General features: G+C 40.8%; 1 protein-coding gene across 2 annotated transcripts in view; it reads right to left on the bottom strand.

The window, feature by feature from the left end:
• Positions 1 to 19,871, bottom strand: part of mafb (v-maf avian musculoaponeurotic fibrosarcoma oncogene homolog b (paralog b)) — a 47,821-nt gene that overhangs the window by 1,767 nt on the left and 26,183 nt on the right. The window contains exon 3 of one of the 2 annotated variants that reach the window (XM_040133033.1): positions 12,897 to 13,264. The exons of the other annotated variant lie outside the window; for it this stretch is intronic. The gene's annotated coding sequence lies outside the window, so the exon portion shown is untranslated. Of the gene's footprint in view, positions 1 to 12,896; positions 13,265 to 19,871 lie in introns of those variants that run through there. 2 annotated transcript variants of the gene reach the window in all.

Raw genomic sequence — 19,871 nt, forward strand, 5'->3', positions numbered from 1 at the left:
AAAAGAGATTTTTCTGCCTCATCTGATCTCAAATTTCAGACTCCTACATTGTGTCACACTCCACTTCTATTCAAAAATAATTTTATTCAAAGCGATTCTAGAGCAAATAACCTGTTAAGATGGTTACAATTTATAGTCTCACAAGACGTTTCTGTCATGATGCTAAAGAAATGTCTTCTGTTATGTGTGTCCCCTTACCTCCACCCCCTGTGAAAGGAAGAAGTCTCGAACTGGGAATAAAATAAGCATGAGAATAATATCAACTGTTTGTGACTATACTGTGTATCAGGAAACTGATGCTAATGATGAAGGCTGTATGTTGGAAACACACCAGTTTGATTTTAATAAATCTTTTTTTCTCAGTACAGCTGCACGTTCTTCAGTCAAACTGTTACCTGCCCACTCCAGACATTTTAGTAGCTGATGTCAGAATGACAATTTCAACCAAAACACTTATACACAGACGGTAAACACCGAAATTCATGGAGAAGTGAATTCTGAGCAGCGAAGCTAAGCTTGCATGTTAAGCTTATCGATGACAGCTCTATGAAAGTGGAGCTATGGAAAACAGACAGAGCGTTTGAGGAAGCCTTCGATTGGAGGGGTGGACTCAAGACACAAAGGAGAATCTTCAGGAGAACAACAAACAACCAGACGTCTGTGTGGCTGGACACTGCAGTGGCCGATCCATGGGTGTGTGTGCCTGAGTGAAGAGGGAGGGTCCTGCCTGGCTTTCATACAAAGTCCTATCGATCAGGCCGTATCGGAATCATCTGATAGCTAATCAATAAGCTACACTTCCTCTCAGCGAGCGGGGAGGAGAGCGAAGCACAGCTCTCACAAGAGGAGGACCTTGATCCTTCGACCTCACAGTCTAGGCCTCGTACACTCATACACACACTTTCCCTTTCTGTCTCTCATCATGTCTCTGTCTCTTTATCTCTCTCATATAATAACAGAACAAGACAATATAATAACCAAAAGCTGGTGTAAACCAAATAACCAAGATACATTAGAGTGTTATTTTAATTAGTTGGATTTATAGTTGATTTTCTCCCTTCACTGAGTTTATTTCAATTTGAGCAGTAATTGTTTATGACTGACCATTTCATTTTCCATTATTGTTTTTATTTCTTCTAGTGATTAATTTCACCTCTCAAAGAATAATTATGAGAGGATTGATTTGATTATGCCTTTGTTCTGCTCCTATTGGCTCCATTGACTGAGGGAATGCCATGTTGCCATTTCGAGCGGATATATTTAATGATCACAATCAATGTTAAAGCTCTCTCTAGACTCAACTAACTCAATAAATATCTGCCAGGAGGAAATTTACCATCTAACTACAGCAGGCAATAAAGTCTTGCTTCCTGTTCTCCTCCCTCTGCCCCACTCTTTCCATCTCCCTCTTTTGAAGATGACATTGTGATTAAAACTGTTGATCAATTTTCATTAAGTGCTACCGTAGAGTCGATGAAAATATTATTTCCTTTCAACACCTCCACATGTGCTTTGCTTGCAGACTGCTTTTTTTTTTTTTTTGGATGAAGCCTGAAATTATATATTTTTATTAACTAAAATAACTAAAAAATAGCTGCTCATTCCAAATTCGTACATTTTTATATAAAAATCTGCTTGTCAAAAATAAAATCTCTTATTGTATAGGTTGTGTTTTGCAGATTTTTAAAGATGTAATTTTAATTCACATGCAGGATGACAAAAACAATATAGCTTTTATGTGAGTGTGTGTGTGTAGGTAAACAGTGCAAAGAGGCTGCCCCATCTCACTGTGCCGGATGCACGTCTGTATGAGATGTAGCGAACCAGTAGCACTAAAATAGACCCTGTTTGGCACACACTGCTCAAAACCACACTGCAAATAAACTTTAAATGTTCTATATGTCAGGAAGTTTAGCATTTTAAATACTTTTCTCTTTGCAAAGGATGAAAGTTGTGTACCATGAAGTTAGTGGAGTTGTTGGCACATGCAACAAAGTAGACATTTCTCCTCACTCCAGTCTTCTGCATGCTGTTTTATTTTTAAAAAAATCTTAGATGCAGCATTGATAACATTTGGATCCAGATAGCTGTGATTTAGTGATCCTGTTCACTATCAAATGCACTTATTTCCCCCTGTAGGTCTGCTTGTGCAATCTATAACTTTCTCTATTTTTATTGAAGCCTCAACATGGCACCTTTGAGGAAATCCTTCCAGCCCAAAATCCCCAGCGTGTCCTCACCGCTAGACAGCATGACCTTGTAAACCCTGAGTTATTTTACTCACCCATTGTGTGAAGATAGAAAGAAAAGAGAGAGGGGGAGAGAGAAGGGGGAGGAGGGATGCGGGGGTAGAGAAAGAAAAGAGCTCCTGCCTGTCACAGCTTTCAAACACAAAGAAAAACGAGCACTTGGGCTGAAGTACAATTATTAGCCCCTGTCCACAGATTCATCACACTATAGAGAGGGAGGGAGAGAGGGGAGAGATAGAGGGGGGAGCGGATCAAGAGGTGGTGTGGAGGAAGGTAGGAAAAGAGCTGTATAGGTGTGAGCAGAAGCATATAGAAGCTGGAAAGACAATGAGGAGAAAACACTGAGGAAATAGAAAATAGGGCTGTTACACTATGGGGGAAAACTGAGAGGGAGCCAGGCGGGGTGCAAGCAGAAGCATGGAAAGCTACTGCAGTTGGGAGAAAAGAGGGGGAGGGAGGGTTTAGGAAAATAAAAGGGTGAGGAAAAGAGAAAGAACAAGGCAGAGGTAAAGGAAGGTAAAATGAAATAAAAGGATTTGTCAGGCCAGTGGTTGGTGGCAGTAATAAAGCCTGCTAATCTGAGGGAGAACGCTTGGCTGCTCACACACTGACTCTCTGACGCCCCACTTTACCACCGGGCCAAGCCAAGGTCACACACACACACACACACACACACACACACACACACACACACACACACACACACACACACACACACACACACACACACACACACACACACACACGATTATGCCAGTTTAAACACACTCACACATACACACACGCACACAGAGCTCACGCGTGTTTTCAGTCTGTCCCACCTTTTTTTGTGAATCAAGTGTGTGTTTTACGTCTGCTTTCTGCCTGAGCTGCTTCCTCTGTTCTGGCGTCACTGATGACCTCACTGCTCTCCACGCACATGTATTTTTTTCCCTGTGTCTCTCGCTGTCTTGTTAGGGATCATCTCCACCAAACACCCCCCACCCCCACCCCCCACCCCCCAGCCATGTTGATTTTGAAATCTCATTTTTCTCAATTTCTTAACTCGCTCTGCCGTGTGAATCAATACCTATCAAAACCATTACATAAATACATCTGTCACAAGTGGATAGTAGAGTGGGGATGTAATGTGTCTGGTTAGGGCACCATAGGGTGAAAGGAGAAATGGTCTATGTTTGTGTGTGTATGTGTGTGTGTGTGCGTATGTGTGTGTGTGTGTGTGTGTGTGTTCTTAGAGGACAGCAAGTGTCATTTTGTGTGACCAGGTGTGTCGGGTAGAGAGCAAGGTTGTTATTGAGCCATGGTAAATGACGCATAACCTGGTGCACCGCTTACTTAGCCCCGGACCCTTGCTCTCTCTGTCTCTTTTTTTGTCAGTTGCTATTTGTATGTGTGTGTGTGTGTGTGTGTGTGTGTGTGTGTGTGTGTGTGTGTGTGTGTGTGTGTGTGTGTATGTATGTGTGTCTGGTCATGGGTATGTGTATGATTTCTTGTAGACTGTAGTAGTCTGAATTGGGGGCACAGTGAGGAATAAAATATACTTGATGGCGCAACTGAGGAGGCTAACTGCATGAAGCACTGCATGTGTGTGTGTGTTGTGTTATGTTTGCATGGCTGCTAGCCAGATGGTAGTCCATACAACTGGGGTTGGGTAGGGTTGAAAGTTTTCAATACTAGTGCTGATATGATATGAAAAATATGTTTTTTTATATTGTATTTTGAGAAAACTAAGCATGCTTTTTTCTTTAAAAAAAAAAAAAAAATTTTTACCAAAAGAAGCCAGACTTCTCAAATGTTAAATTTTATCCAAAAACATGAAATTTATAGAAAGAAAGAATTTTTACAAGTAAAAAACACTAAAATTGGCAAAATTTTGATTTAAATTAGCTATATGATGAAATAATAAGTGAACAAGACTATGATTCTGATCAGACGTTTGATGTCTACTTTCAGTACATCGCAGTTTTTGATGCTTGGTGTTTTGAACACATTTATGGTTAGTACCAAAAAAGTATTGTGGTTAGATACCCACCCTTACTTAAAATACATTAATATCTTTGTGCAGCTCAAATACATGTGGAGCATAAACTCAATCAACTTTACTGATCATGTTGAAAAATATGGGCATCTACACTAACAGGGAGAGCAAAGAAAGCAATGAAGGAGATCGAACTCGAAGTACCACCTTGTGGGTTTAAGCCTGTGCTAACCAGTCAGGTTGCAGTTTTCATCCATGTCTATCTAGTCTCATATTATATATGTAGTGAAGACTTTGAAGGAATTAAAAAAAAAAGGTATTGAGTGTATTTTGTCATAATGAGTGTGTGAATTCTTGAGTTAAGGCCAAAATCGTGTTTTGTGAGGTCATGGTGACCTTTGACCTTTGACCACCAAATTCTAATCAGTTCATCCTTGAGTCAAATTGGACATTTGTGCCAGATGTAATGAAATTCCCTCCAGGCATTCCTGAGATATCGCGTTCAAGAGAATGGGAGGGACGTGAGGTCACAGTGACCTTGACCTCTGACCTATGACCACCAAAATCTAATCAGTTCATCCTTGAGTCCAAGTGAATGTTTGTGTCAAATTTGAAGAAATTCCCTCAAGGCGTTCCCTAGATATTGCGTTCACGAGAATGGGATGGACGTACAACCTGAAACAAACATTGTCTTTTTATTTCTTTCTCTTAAAAACAAATACAGAATATTTATCACTCTCACTTTTTCTTGCACCAGTTTCTTGTTCTGTTCTTCTCCCCCTCATCAACTGTTAGTGTTGTCATTGGCATTTTTACACATCACTTTGCTGACAGCAGACCCAGGCAGTGATTGACTGTGTGATGCAGATTTACATGTCGTGCTGAAATAGCACAATAACCTGCGCGTAGATAATCACCTCATTGAGAAACGCTCCGGCCTCTCTCCACTCACAATTACTATTGTGTATTTGATCATATAACCACTCTCCAACAATGCACTTAATGGGCTTATTGGCAGCGGACCAGAACTTGCTTGTAAATAAGCCTGATGGTGTTTGATTCTAATAAATTAGGCTCATATATGCAAACACGGTAAAATCATAACAATATCCAAATGTTTGTCGGCAGAGGTGGGGTGGTGACAGGCGGAGATTTATTCTGCTACCAGTTGGCCAGCCTCATCATTCACTCAGCTATCTTCAACTTTTTTATTTGTTTAATTTCCAAATGTGATTGCTCCACCACTCTTGCTCATGCTGATAAATGCAAAGCATCGTGGGTAGAGGAGGCCAAGATTAATACACATAATTTTTCAACCGGACTAATCCAAAGAAGAAAAGAAAGGAATGTGCTAAGAGCTCTGAGGAGGAATAAAAGCCATGCCTGTCAGGACATGATGTAACTGAACATTACACCGGTACATTTTCTCTCTGTCTCTCTCCCTAATTGGGTCTGTTTGGGTGAAAAGCATTTTAACCAAATAAAAAAAAAAAAGCCAAAATACACGGCACTAAAAAAGCTTGATGACCTCATAGCTTCATCTATGTCATTTATTTACCTGCATAATGTGAGTCCCCACGGTTTTACTGTCTATTCTGTGAGATACAACCCTGTGGGTACTGAAGGTTGCACACACAAATTGCGTTGTTTAAAGTCTTAGAAATATATATATTCAACCTTTGTACAATCAGAGGTACAAGGTTTGAGGTTTTGTAAAGGCAAGTAAGGAGTTCAACATTTTAAAGAATGAGACAAACAGTAAAACATATAATCTGCACCTGAAGTAAAAGATAAGAAGCATTAAATGAGGTTAACCAGCAATAAATTCAATTAGCAATAAATACATTTAAGCACAAGACTATGGGGTAAAAGCCTGTTTAACCTTAGGCTGAAACTGACGAGTAACAAGAACAACAACTTGATTAATAAGACGATACTATAGTTTTTGTGAAGCATCATTGAGAAAGTCTGGTTTGTAATGCTGATCGACTGGAAATGTGTGTTCACTTGATGAGCGACTGTGTGTGTGTGTGTGTGTGTGTGTGTGTGTGTGTGTGTGTGTGTGTGACAGTGTGAGAGTGTGAATGTGTGAGTGTGTGAGTGTGTGAGTGTGTGATGTATTATAAATGGAAGGCAGAAGAGTCACCTCTCAAAAACACACTCGCATACCTACGAGATTAATTACAAGTACCGTGAATCACTGTGCAATTAATTAACTCATCCTTAGTAATGAGTGTGTGTGTGTGTGTGAGAGAGAGAAAAATCTGTGTGTGAACTGTGCGTACTGTGTGTCACACAGACAGCCCCTCCATCTCTCCACCTCTCGCCCTGTCCCCTCTCTAATTGCTTCCCTCTCTATTAAAATGCAGTCTGCTGTGACATCACTCAACCCTCTGTTATAGCAGACCAGGGCACCAGGCAAACCGCACACACGTGCGCACACACACGTAGACGCGTAGCTACATACTCATGCAGTTTTTTTTTTCAGAGTGTGGATTGTGTTGATTTTAGGGAGGATTTGGGGTGCTGAGAGAAAACAGGAAAGATTTTGAGTTGAGTGAGTTGAGACTCAAGAGTCGAAGCAGCAGCAGAGTCAACAGAGAGCTGAGCTTAAAGAGTTCAGGTCCAGCAGGACACAATGGCGGCCCTATTGATGCATTCAATCTCTTGTGCCACCCTCAGAAAGCCACTACTTTCACATGTGTGCTCCCTGCTTGTGAGATACCTGTAACTAAATCTGGATAGAATGGTGTGTGTGTGTGTGTGTGTGTGTGTGTGTGTGTGTGTGTGTGTGTGTGTGTGTGTGTGTGTGTGTGTGTGTGTGTGTGTGTGTGTGTGTTGTAGGCCTGGATAATGATTGTTTTGCTTTTAGGGGAATCGTATTGTTGCAATATGTCTATATCATGTTATAAATTTAAACTTTACTTGTAATTAACAACTGAAAATAAAATGAGTGATGGAAGTTTTTGTTTTACATTTGCAGAGTTTTTTCAGATGTAATGCATAGCGTTGGGACATAGTTCTTAACACTGAACAACAATTTGATTATTTTATTTACAGTTTATGTGATTTTACATATTTTGTGTTTTACATTTAAATGTTAGCACACATTATTATTGTTACTTCTATTGAATTTCTCTTTTTACTATCTTTTATATGAAAATTATTATCAGAAAAACACTCAACTGCCCGTCACTAGGTGATGAAAATTTTGTCATCTTGAAAAAAGTGCCATACAAATAAGTTTAAAAAAAAAAAAAAAAATTCTCTTTTCTAATTGGACTTTAACGTATGAAATGATGTCAGGGGAACACTGAATTCACATTTGCCCTCTTCTTATATGTATCATTATCAGAAAAATATTTGCATTGATGTGGATATTGATTTCATACTTTTATATCACTGAGCTCTAGTGGGTTGTTTGGCAGGTAGTGTAGCCCATGTGAATGTTCTCCTCAAGCGACACAACTGTGTGTTCACTGGGCTCATCTGTATGGATTGAATACATACTACATGTACAAATACAGTAATAGTTTATGTATTGGGTCAAGTACAAAACTGCATCAATGACAGGGATTTTTAGTTATTGTTAGATCCTCTTTCCGATTCATCCAAAAACAAGGTGAAAAACATGATGATTAACCAGCAGTCTAATGCCCCCTCCCCACTCCTCTTTCTCTCTTTCTCTCTCTCTCGGAGCTAATCTGATTGGTGCATAAATCATGCTGACATCAGCATGGGTGGAAGTTGGCCTACACCTACAGACACACACACACACACACACACACACGCACACAGGCTGAGACCGCGGTGAGGTGAGAGCAGCAGCGTGCTCCACGGTGATCATGAGGACAGTGGATAACAGATCTCTCTTTTATCATTCCCTGACTTTCCCTGACATTTAAAAAGCCATTAACACCACTGAGATTCACCCTCGTGTACATTTCATATGGAAGCAACCCCCCAACACACACACACACATGCTCCTTTCACACAGATACACGTACATGCTTGCTTGCCACTCACTCACAGGGTTTCTACACTCTCGTGTGTGGAATGATCTCAGTGATAACACAAAGCACAAATGACACAGACAGAGCAGTGAATTATACCTTAATAAGCTTTTCACACCTCCTTTTCTGTAAGATTAATGGAAAGAGATCTAGCCCACTGCTGCTGTATTTTAATAGTGGCAAGACACAGCTAGTGATACACTTATTGATCCCTTGTTGAAATCAGTGAGGTTTGGGGGCATTGATATCCTTGATCAAAATGCAGTCCTTCCCCCTCTGACCCCCCCGGCATGGTGACAAATGGCCAGTAAGTGGCTGTTGTCTTGGAGTGACTGCCTTTGTGAATGGTAATTATCCACCAATTCAGCCATATAGACATGGGTATACTGTAAACACTAATAGCATTATAGTATTTACTGCTGAGCACTGTATTAATTTATGGCCCATTATTGTAGAACCCATCGTTATAATGTGAGGGAGCATTTATTGTAATCAGAGGACTGACAGAGAATGGAAACAGTGCTAATGTATGTAATGTACTCACGCAGTCTGCCTGACAAAACTGTACAGTAGCTAATGCAGCGAGTGACATACGGCCTGACTCTTTGTTGTTAGCATTTATTAGCAGCAAGCAGAAGCCTGAGCAGAAGCCTGAGTGTGAAACAGCATTTGACTAATTATACTCCATTGTGTCTGTGTGGAAAACAAGAGCGCAAACATGCTCCACACCGATACGATGGTCACCCCAGGATGTTAACATGAAACTGAAACTAAGTGTGCAGCTCGACTGGGCCTACTAGCAGTGATAGATAGAAAATGCAGATATTGAGCTCAGTCATTTAAATGCATGTTTTTGTAATTCTGCAGAAGGCACTTTCGGTGATTATGGATCGGACCTTTTTAAACTCCTCTCAAAACAGCTCTAAATCTTACAGCCCCAGGGGCATGCAGAGACGTTTAGAAGACAGGAGACATGTTTGCATTTGGAAAGACATGAGCAGGAGAGGAAAAACAAAGTCAGAGAGGCCTTTAGGGGAGGGTTGACTCTTGGATTGAGGGAGTGGGGGGTCACGGGTGTGAAATAACCGGCATTTTCAAAGTTAAAAGAGAGAAAAATTACATGAGGGAAGAGATGGGTCTTTAAAATATTTAGACAGATCTCATGTCAAGGAGAGAGACAACAATACCGGACTACTGAAGAGAGAAAGGTTCAATGCACTGTTCGATATCTGCAAAACACACTCCTTGACCAGTGCTTGTAAATTTCATTTTGTGAATGTGAACCTGCTCCTGTGAAGGTATTGCAGAATTAATGTTTTTTGTAGTTTAGGGCAACTAAAGCTCGGGGCATGTGTTGGAAACAACAGCTGGATTCTGGGTAAATACATCAGTGGGTGAAAGAGAGGAGGATGAGGAGGTGTTGGAGGAGGAGGAAAAGATCTAAACAAAGAAAGTCCCATGCCCTCTATTATCTCCTATGAACGTCTGCTCAGCTGAAGATATGGCGCTGACAGTTTGACTTGCTCTTAGCTGCACTTTTAATGCTGCAGGCCAAACAGCCTGTGACTCCAGATAGTAGGTGTATTTACTCACATCTGTCTTCATCATGTGCAGGAAACTTCGGCATTAATTCACATCTCTGTTATTAGAGTTTCCACTCACTCTTATATGCGGCTGCGTTTATCTTGGCTCGTGAACATAATGAGCTCAAAGACTGAAGATGCTTCCCCAGAGTGATGCGTTGCTTATCCTTTCTTCTCCACTTGAGTTCTATTATGTCTATCATCCTCCTCTGTGCACCATTTTGTATTCAGTGCAGTGTTATACTGTAGTGTCTGGGTCTCTGTTGTGCTTTGTTTGAGAGGAGTGTAATGCACTGGGTCTCACCCCGTGTCCATCACTCTGCCTGATGTAAGTCAGGCAGTCAGCCAGACAACTTCCCACCAGAGATAAACAGATGAATGGTGGGATTTGGAAGAGATGCACAAGAGGTGGGGAGGCACTGCTATGACTCAAAGCACTGGTGATTTGAGTCAATACACTTTCCAAAGTGGATTTGAAAATTGTTTAGTGAAAGAAAGAGAGACAGAAAGTGAAAGAGAGGAGGGGGAAAGAGAGAAAGAGAAGTGAGGTGTTGCAAAGATATAATCATGAATGGCTATGAGAGAGGAGTGAGTGAGCAGGTTTGAGGTGGAAAGAGACCCGTAAGTTATGCCAGAGGTACAGAGAGGGAAAGAGAGGGAGAGAGAGAGAGAGAGAGAGAGAGAGAGAGAGACAGGATGAGTTACAGACCCAGAGAGGAAGAGAGAGCTTTCACACATGGAGACAGCCTGGTGATTTAGGGCTAAAGGACATTGAGACAAGCTCTGCTGCGGGAGGTGATAGACCTAAAGAGTAGTAACAGCTCCACTGCAACACCACAGTGTCGTCTGTGTGAGCACTAGAGCATCTGTGCCTCCTCTCTTATCTTATCTACGCAAGCATTCATGCACCACGAGTTATGAAGACAAGAGCATCAGGAGAGCACTTCACTATCCGAAAGAGACACTTTCAAATGAGAGCAACAACCACATATTTATCTTGTGTATCAGGATGAAATGATAATGTGAATATGGAAAAGAAAACACCTAGTTGCCACTAAAAATACCAACGAGCCCTTTAAACTAAACAAAATAGGTAACTTTGTTATTGCCTGTATGAGCTTTTTCTGATCTGACACCTCAACTGTTTGTCAACGCCTTCTAAAACACATATGACCATTACAGAAGTTATTCTTAAGGTGAATGTTAGATTTATGGACAAAAACTACTGGGTTAAGGTTAGAGAATGATCGAGGTCATAATTAAAGAAGAACTGTTTGGTTAAAGGGGTATTCCAGCAATTTTGTATTGAACTTCAAAGTTGGGGAACTTGCAAGAGACAGTCAAAAAAAAAAAAAAAAAAATTAGAGCAGCAGAGGCTAAGACATTCTGATTTTGAGTCCATAGGATAAGTCAAGATTCAGACACCCTGGAATCAACCATTCTTTAATGCAATTCAGTGATGTCTATTATTAGACCCTCTCTGCCTGATAAACTCTTTCAAACTCCACGCTCCCCAATTTGTAAGGTAGGCATTATGTTGAAATTTCGATCTGAGATAACCCTAGTGACATCATCAGGGTTGCTTTTTAGAAAGCTCCTCCAGAGCCACAGAAGTTGTTAGAAAGCTGTTTCTACAGGCTGAGTACTACTACTCAGTGTGCATGGGCGTTTGTTGGTAGGGAGACAGCACTTTAATAGCTGCAGGTATTTGTATGGCAGTACGGTCGTGTCCATATTTGGGCAGTGTGAGGCGGTCACTAATCCATCTGACCTTCTGGCTCATTTGCATGCGCTGGCCCCCCCTGACTGAGAGATGCCATGACCTTTATTAGCTAATTAAGAAACATAACAGAAATAAACCTGACAGAATGGGAATGGACATGCACAAACACACACACACACACACACACACACACACACACACACACACACACACACACACACACACACACACACACACACACACACACACACACACACACACACACACACACACACTGTCTCAGTGTGGTTGCTGACAGAATGAGGATGGGTAGACAAAGGAGCAGACAGGGGGCAGACTGGAAAAAAAGACATGAGTGTGGAGAAATTTGGCATTCATCAAACGGAAACAACCACAGCTACACGTCCACATACAGCTGTGTGCATATTCTCTATTTTTTGGCCCCTTAGAAGAAGTGTTACCACACACACACGTCTTAATCGTTACATTTGCCAGCAGGGATCAAGCATTATAGTATTATAGTAGTTTCTCTTAATCACATACTGAGCTCCTTTTAAATCTCTGTGTCCTGGAATAAGAGAAGTAAATCTCTCTGTCTCTGCTGTCTGCTGCCACTTAAGTGTAGTCGGTCTCTTGTTCTCTCCTCCCTCTGCCTCTAAGGGCTCATAATAAGCTGCTAGACCCCTCAGGCTATAGGAGGAGGTGTACGTGTGTGTGATAGTGTCTTTCCTCACACCAAAGACAGACAGCAGCAAGGCAAACAAGAGTGTATGAATACAAACAAACACACAACTACAGTATGCAGACAAAACAATTTTGGACAGTTTTTTTGGCACACATTTGTAATGACACAGATATTTAAGTACATATACCTAGGCACACATTCACATGTAGACACACATTAAAAGCATGCAAACACACACTGACTCACAAATTGAAGGTGTTATCTCCCACATCTTTCCAGCGTTCACTGTGTGTTAATCTGAGCAGTAATCTGCAGAGTGGGCAGATTATCATCTGACAAGCACCATTTTGAGGTATGTAGGATTACGCAATCAACTCCCCTCCTACAGTACATCATAGGGCTGAAGATACAATGGAAACATCCTCTCTCTCTCTCTCTCTCTCTCTCAGACACACACATACACACATATTTGCACTTAATGCTGATGCTACTAAAACAGTTGGGAGCTGACATAATTTATTTATTATATACATTTTCTTTCCATCATTTGTATAATGGGGCACTTACTTTCACAAAATCACATAATTCAGACTAAAACCTATATTGTGATACTTTTTAACCAATGAATATAAAACATGGATTGAAAATAGAGAAGAACAAATAAATAAAACAATCAAAAACATTTATTAATTTCAAAACACCAACAGTCTGTTTCCATGACACATTCAAGGAAAATTGGTGAGACAAAGGGAGAAATGTCAGAGACTGTTTGATCCGGTTCATGAGACAAACTGAGAAACATGAATGGACGAATGGTAAAAAGAGACAGACTGTAGGCTGCGACCACTCAGTGCTACATACTGTCAGTCTGTCTCTGTCGCGATGACAGGTCAGGCAACAGTGGGGAACCCTGAACAGCTCGGTCCACACTGCTGCACACAGAGGCTTCACACACTGACAGACAGAGCCAAGGGCTGTCCTGTCCACAGCATGTCACAGTCTGCGGTGCAGCCCACCCTTCTGTTTCCTTCACCTATATGGTCACAGAAGACATTTTGTTTGTAGAATAAGTGTTGGTATGACGGCCTGCACCAGCTCTAAACAATCTGAAAATGAAAGCTGAGACGTTTGTACACGTTTTGAGAATTTTTTTTTTTTTTTTTCCTTGACTGCTGAGCGGGACACCAGAGAAATCTGTATGTCTGTAACTGACTGATTCCTCATTTTTGAAACATGAATGTGCCAGAGGTGTGCAGTTAAAGCAATTCAAGAAAGCGTGACAAATTGTCCTGTTACAGTTCGTTGTCAAATGTCACAATGAGAGGAGGGGCTCATACACCTTTACTCCAGCTTTCCCTCTGGAAATCTGTAATGGGCCAAGCTATAAATTTAACTTTTATTTATCTTTGAAGCCTGCCAATAAATAACAGTGTATGAGTTTCACTGAGTTACCGTTTTATTAGGCACATCTGTCCAGTCAAATACAATCCAATATAACAGCTCTGCAGTAGGATCTTCGTTAAGCCTATAATGTTCATTTTTGTTGACACTGACACTGTGTCAGAGTGTTATTGATTCAACTCTGTATCCTTTTTGAGTTCTTCATTGTTGTATTTGTTTGTAGTAAGAAGTGTATCAAGTTGCAGTGGTCCAGTGTAACACCGTCACAAACAATGGCCTAATAAGCACGCATTTTAAGCATTGCAAAAAATAGGATTGCATTAGCTTGTGTAGTGTACCTAATAAAACGGTTAAATGTCCGCTCCTTTTCTGTTCCTCTGGCAGGGGCATATTTTTTTCACTTTCCTTCAGTGTCTTCCAGTTGCGTGTAGACAGGAGTGTAGGTCTGGATCTACAGTGGCAGGAAGGTGTTCAGTGACTGTGGGGTTTTTACCTACATCTGTTTTAGACAAAAACACTGCTGAACTGGCTTTCATCAATAATTTTCACTATTTCCAGCAGTTGAGACAACAGAGAGGATGACAAAGGCGAAGGGGAAGAAGATGAAGGGGAGGCAGGAAGTGACAAAAGGTAAGCTGTGGTTTCTTGTTCAGGTTTCTTTTGCACGGCTAATGTTGGTACTGTGGCAACACTTTTGTTGTTTTTGCATTGCAGTAAATAACTGTTCTTTCATTCGTACAATCATCGCACATCACCGGGGGGTAAAATGGGGAGTAAAACTAAAGTTGAATAGACCCCTTTTTTCACAGCAATATTATTTTCGTCAAACACAGATTTTACCAATAACATTAGTAATGGGAACGGAACCTCATTAGAATTATTAGGTGCACCTATGATTTTGCTGCAATGCTACGTCAAAATGTGTGCTGTGAAAAAACATCTGTGAATCTAATTCATTTGGGAATGATGAAGGAATGAGAGCTCAGACGCTAGCAAGATTATTTAGATTCAGGTTTTTTTATGATTTATTAATTTCTTAAAACCAGGTTTATTGAGATTTACATCAATTTACTGTTCAGCTTTTAAAGGGAAGCATGAAAAAAAAAAGTTTGGGAACCACTGTTATTGATCCCTGGGAAGACTGGATCGTTGCAGCGGCACATGTTTTAACAAATTTATTTGTCTATGCATCGCGTCTGTTTATGATACTGTCTGATACTGATACTGTATGACACACTCCTTCAGTATCCCTATGTGCCTGTCTGTGTGGGCTTCCTCTGGCTTTCAGTTTGTTTGTGTTTGCCAGTCTGCCTCTGTAGTGTGATGGCTGAGACTGTGATTTTTATCCGCCCAACGTTCCAGTAAATACTCAGACAAAACGCAACGTATTCCGAGGAGCCGCAGGCCAGGGCAATCAATCAGGGAGAAAACAACACAGAGATCAGGCTGTTTCTGCTCCATAAAACAGCCTTCAGAACAACAGCAGCCATTCAATGTCTGGGATGTAGAATTAATACTCTTACTTCCTCCCCCTGTATTTTTCCACCATCCTCCCTCTCAATCACTATATCAAAAACTGTCACAAATCTGGCAGTGAGAGCTGTAAACAGTATTGGTGACTGAGCAGCTTCTTTACTCTATAATTTACCCAGTGGGTTGTCAGCACAACCAGTTGAGTGTTTCCCAAGAAATCCTTGTGGTGGATGAAAGGCAATGAATCTGTAAAACTCCAAAGCAAGACCAGAGCTTGAATCGTGAACCTCTGTAATGCAATGAAAGTCAGCAGTGTTTTTTTTTACTTACAGGCTATAGGATCAGGGATAATGTTGTATAAATATTTGATGGTTTCCTAGCAGGGTCTTATATGGCTGAGAGAGTGCAGCATTAAGCTTGATGATCAAGGAGAACTTCAAGGCATGCTTTTACACACGCAAACACACAGAAACAGCAATGCATGCACGCAATCAAGCATGGCCAACATTCACATTAACGACAGCGTCCAAACAAAGACACACAGCGCAGACCACTCTGTCTGTCTGTCTCTCTGTGCACTGCATTGGGTTTCACTTTCTGTGTGTGCTTGGTTTACAGATGTTCATCATGTCTCGCCGAGCTTGCAGTGAAAAGACAGATTCTTTAGATCTTTGAGACCATTGTCACTCTCACACAGCAACTTGGTATGCTTTTGATAGAAACTGTTGAAGAGTTTTGACTGTCTGCAGAGGCTGCAAACATTAGAAGGTAAAGTTTTGTTGGTACCACAAAAAGCATTTTTGTTTTAGCTCCGACTTTGTTAAAATCGGTTATTAGTTACATTGCTAAGAAATGTCTCAAACATCACAATGTATTTCCTGTAGAATATAGAGAAATTAGCACTGCCATAGAGACTGTGTTAAATAACTGAGTTGTTATGGCTGCCCCCTCTACACCCCTAAAAGAAAGTGTCCAAATTTTTCTCCATCTAGCAAGTGTGAAATGTCAGCTGGTGTATAATCTAACAGCGATCAACCCTACCAAGAGCAGAGAGACAAAGAGTGTGTTTTCTTCCAGAGGCGTATGCAGATGGCAGCTGATGTATGATATTAACCTTTGCTATTCAAACTCATGTCTATACCACCCCCATTCTCTCTCATTCTCTCTCTCTCTCTCTCTCTCTCTCTTTCTCTCTCTCTCTCACACACACACACACACATACACACATGGCATACTAAACATATTGATCTACCTTTGGAAAGACAGCCGTGTCGTTTTTCTCCCTCTGGGTCAAAATCTGTGTGAGTTGTTAGGAAATGATGCAAAATTGTCAAATATTTTATTTAGAAAGTCAAGATACACTACAAGTGTGTAATAACGTTTCCTGATCATCCCAAAATAAGTAAACCTGCCATATGTGCAGTAAATTTTACACAAATTAATTTGATAAATGTGTATTCCTTGAGTATTTTCTTTGGTTTGGATTGCTTGTCAGTGGCAACATTTTTTAGACAAATGGGCTCTGCAGTTATAGTGTCGCTCCTCTCTTTGTCTACTGAATTGTCAGTTTTAGCAAGGAGGAAAAAAAAAGCAGAGGGAGGATGAGAGAGGAGGCAAAGTATAAAAACAAATTGGCGCAGAGGGATGAGAGTGAGCTATCAAAAGACTGGATGGTGAAGGATAAATGAAATAGAGTATCAGACGTGCTGTGATCTCTGAGGTCAGGGTCTATATCACACTCTGCTTCTGAAACAACAACCACCACAACAAGCACCAGGGAGCCAACCAATCTGGGCTACTGCATTGTTCACTATCTGCTGAAGAAAACAGCTTGGTCCCTGTCATCCTCTCTCTCTCTTTCTCACACACACACACACACACACACACACACACACACACACACACACACACACACACACACACACACACACACACACACACACACACACACACAAAATCACTTCTCACTGTTCCTATCTGGAGAGAGAGAATAGAGCGTGTTCCTTATTGTCCCCTTAGTGGTGATGTGGGGGTGTGTGTTAGGGCTTGATTGTTACTGGTTTACATAAGGGTATTAAACTCTAGCATAGCCCTATCTATCTGAGCCAGGCAGATATATTTGTGTTGTGGCTCCTTTATGCATTTGTTATTTCCAAAGAGGATTGGGATGCACCAGTGGAAGAGAGGATAGATAGCTTGCTGATATTACCCTCTTCCTCTCTCCCTCACTTCCTCCTTTTTCCTCTAAAAACCAAACTCTTGCGGGTTTGTGTGTGTGTACATGAGTGCGATTATTTGCGTGTGTGAGTGTGTGTGTTTGTGTATTGCCTCCAGAAACAAAAGCGGGTAATTAATTAAAGAAAAGTGCACTTTGGCGCCATTGTCCTGTTCAACAACTCTAACAGCGCTCAGCAAAACAGCATTCAGTGATATTACTCGTAATAATAGCTGTTGTTTCAATCTGAAATTGGGGACATATTAGCTAAATCATACATAATGTGCAGAGAAAAGTTTACTGTCTATTTACAAGTCAAACAAGAACATACTGTAAAGTGCATGAATGCAAACAGTGAAATACATTTACCAAAGTAAATGTGTAAACTGTTCTGCAAGTACAGTTCCAAGGTACTTTACTTGAGAATACCCATTTCTGTTTGCTTTTTACACCACTACATAGTTACTTTCACTAATTGTTTGCTGTCTTTCTGTGATTTTAAAGGAGGGTTAAGAATTTCTGGTCCAGGAAGTGTTAGCTTCCAGTAACTTCACAGTTGTCCTTACATGTAATAGTCGTAATTTCTTAGCTGGCTTGCTAACATTAGCTACTGGCAAGCCCACATTAAGAAATTAGCTGTATTTGCTCAGAGTTTGAGGGTGTGTGAACCATGCGGCTGTAAGGTTGGGACTGTATGGGTAGCCTAACGTGTGCAGGGGCCGCCGCTAAGCTAGCTGCTGATTGTCAGTAAATAGATCTAAATTGTAGGCTGGCTACATGTTAGACCACCATGTCTAGTTTTATGTTTCTACATGGAAGCTTTAGAGTTGTTTAAAAGGCCCCTTTGACAAACAAAAGTAATGCAATGAGTACTGTAGTAATTACCTTTGATGTTGAGTCATTTTTCAAGTTGTGTAATTACTTTTTCAAAAAGTAATCTGTGATGAGTAATTGAATACATTTTTGAAGTAACTTGCCCAACACTGCTAGTAATGTAATATATATACCCAAATGGTAACTCTGTACTTTAATTCCCCCTATTTAGCATTTAAAGTACTATACAAACATTTATAACTCACTGTAATGTAGTTGTGACCAGATATAAGTTATCAATGTATTTTTGAACAGCTATAACTCACGCACATTAATGACTTGATGCTGCTGTACAAGCACACCGTGATGTCAACAAAGTAAAACACATTTGAAATAATTTGAAATATGTCTTAATAGTAGAACCTGTAATTGTTGAAAAACACTGTAATTAACACTTAAAATGTCTTTAAAGATTTGTACAACTACATTGTAATGTAGTTGTTAAATTTGTATACAGCTAATAAATGCTTAATAGGGGGACTCTAAGTTGTTACCAATAAAATAAAACCCTAATAGGGGCCATTCTGCATCACAAGGTACTTTTATTTTTGATTCTCAAGTACAAACTTTAGAAAATTGTGTAACTCGAGTAAAATTTCTAATACTTTTTACTTGTAATTCATTATTTTCACACTGTAGTAATTGCTACTATACCTTGAGTAAAGGATTTGAACTCTTCTTCCACCACCGATAAGTACAAACGTATCCAAAATTACAAGCCTGAAATAAATTCTGAATTGCATCTTTAACATGCACATCCCTGAGAGAGCAGCTGTTATTTTGAGAATTCCCCAATCTGCATGTGTCTGCGCGCTTCTGAGGATCAGGCAGGAGAGGTTAAATCAAAGCGGAGTCAATAACTTCATCCCTCCCTCCTGGTCTGCTCTGCTGTGCTGCTGGGAACGCCTGCTGATCGCTCCCTGGCTCGTGAAAGAAGAGGACAGGATGGGGCTCAACACTTTCACAAACACTAAAGGAGGGAAGAGTCGTGCTGCTAATACACAAGATGATCTAAGACTCTGGCACACACATATAGAGACACAATTTTTATACACACACACACACACACACACACACACACACACACACACACACACACACACACACGGTGAGAGAAAGGCTTCCTCACTGTGTCTGGGAATGATAATGAGCTAAATTCTCTTTTCTCCCAACCTGAGAGCCTGAGTCCAGTCATGGCCGCAGCCTCGGCTAAATCAATATCATCATCCATAATCTTTATTGTGGGATAAAACACAGCATAAATCAGCACAAAGCCTTTCACACGTTCCTCTCTTTAGCAGCCTCGAATTGCATGCAGTACTCTCCTGGGCCAGCAACACTTTCTTTTCAGTAAAGAGAGGTTGTCTCCCAGTGTCTCAAGTCTCTGCAGCAGCTGCTCATGCATCATATCAGATATTTGTTTGGTGCTTTTGACCACGCTCTGTTTGCAGCGGGCGTGAAAGGTGAGCTGAGAGAGCGGTGCAGGTGGTTGTTTGTGAGCAAACGAATTGTCTTCTAGTGGAGTGGGATGATGTTTAAATTGTTAAATCTCCCATGGAAAGGTGTGTGTTTAAGCAGGACACGTGTGTGTATGTCTCATTCTGTGTCTGTGTGTGTGTTTTCCAGCTCTGCTCTCTTTGAGAGTGAGTGTGAGTAATGAGGTTTGCAGAAGAAAGCT

The sequence above is a fragment of the Xiphias gladius genome, chromosome 8 (assembly GCF_016859285.1).
Source record: "Xiphias gladius isolate SHS-SW01 ecotype Sanya breed wild chromosome 8, ASM1685928v1, whole genome shotgun sequence".
NCBI classification, from domain to species: Eukaryota; Metazoa; Chordata; class Actinopteri; order Istiophoriformes; family Xiphiidae; genus Xiphias; species Xiphias gladius.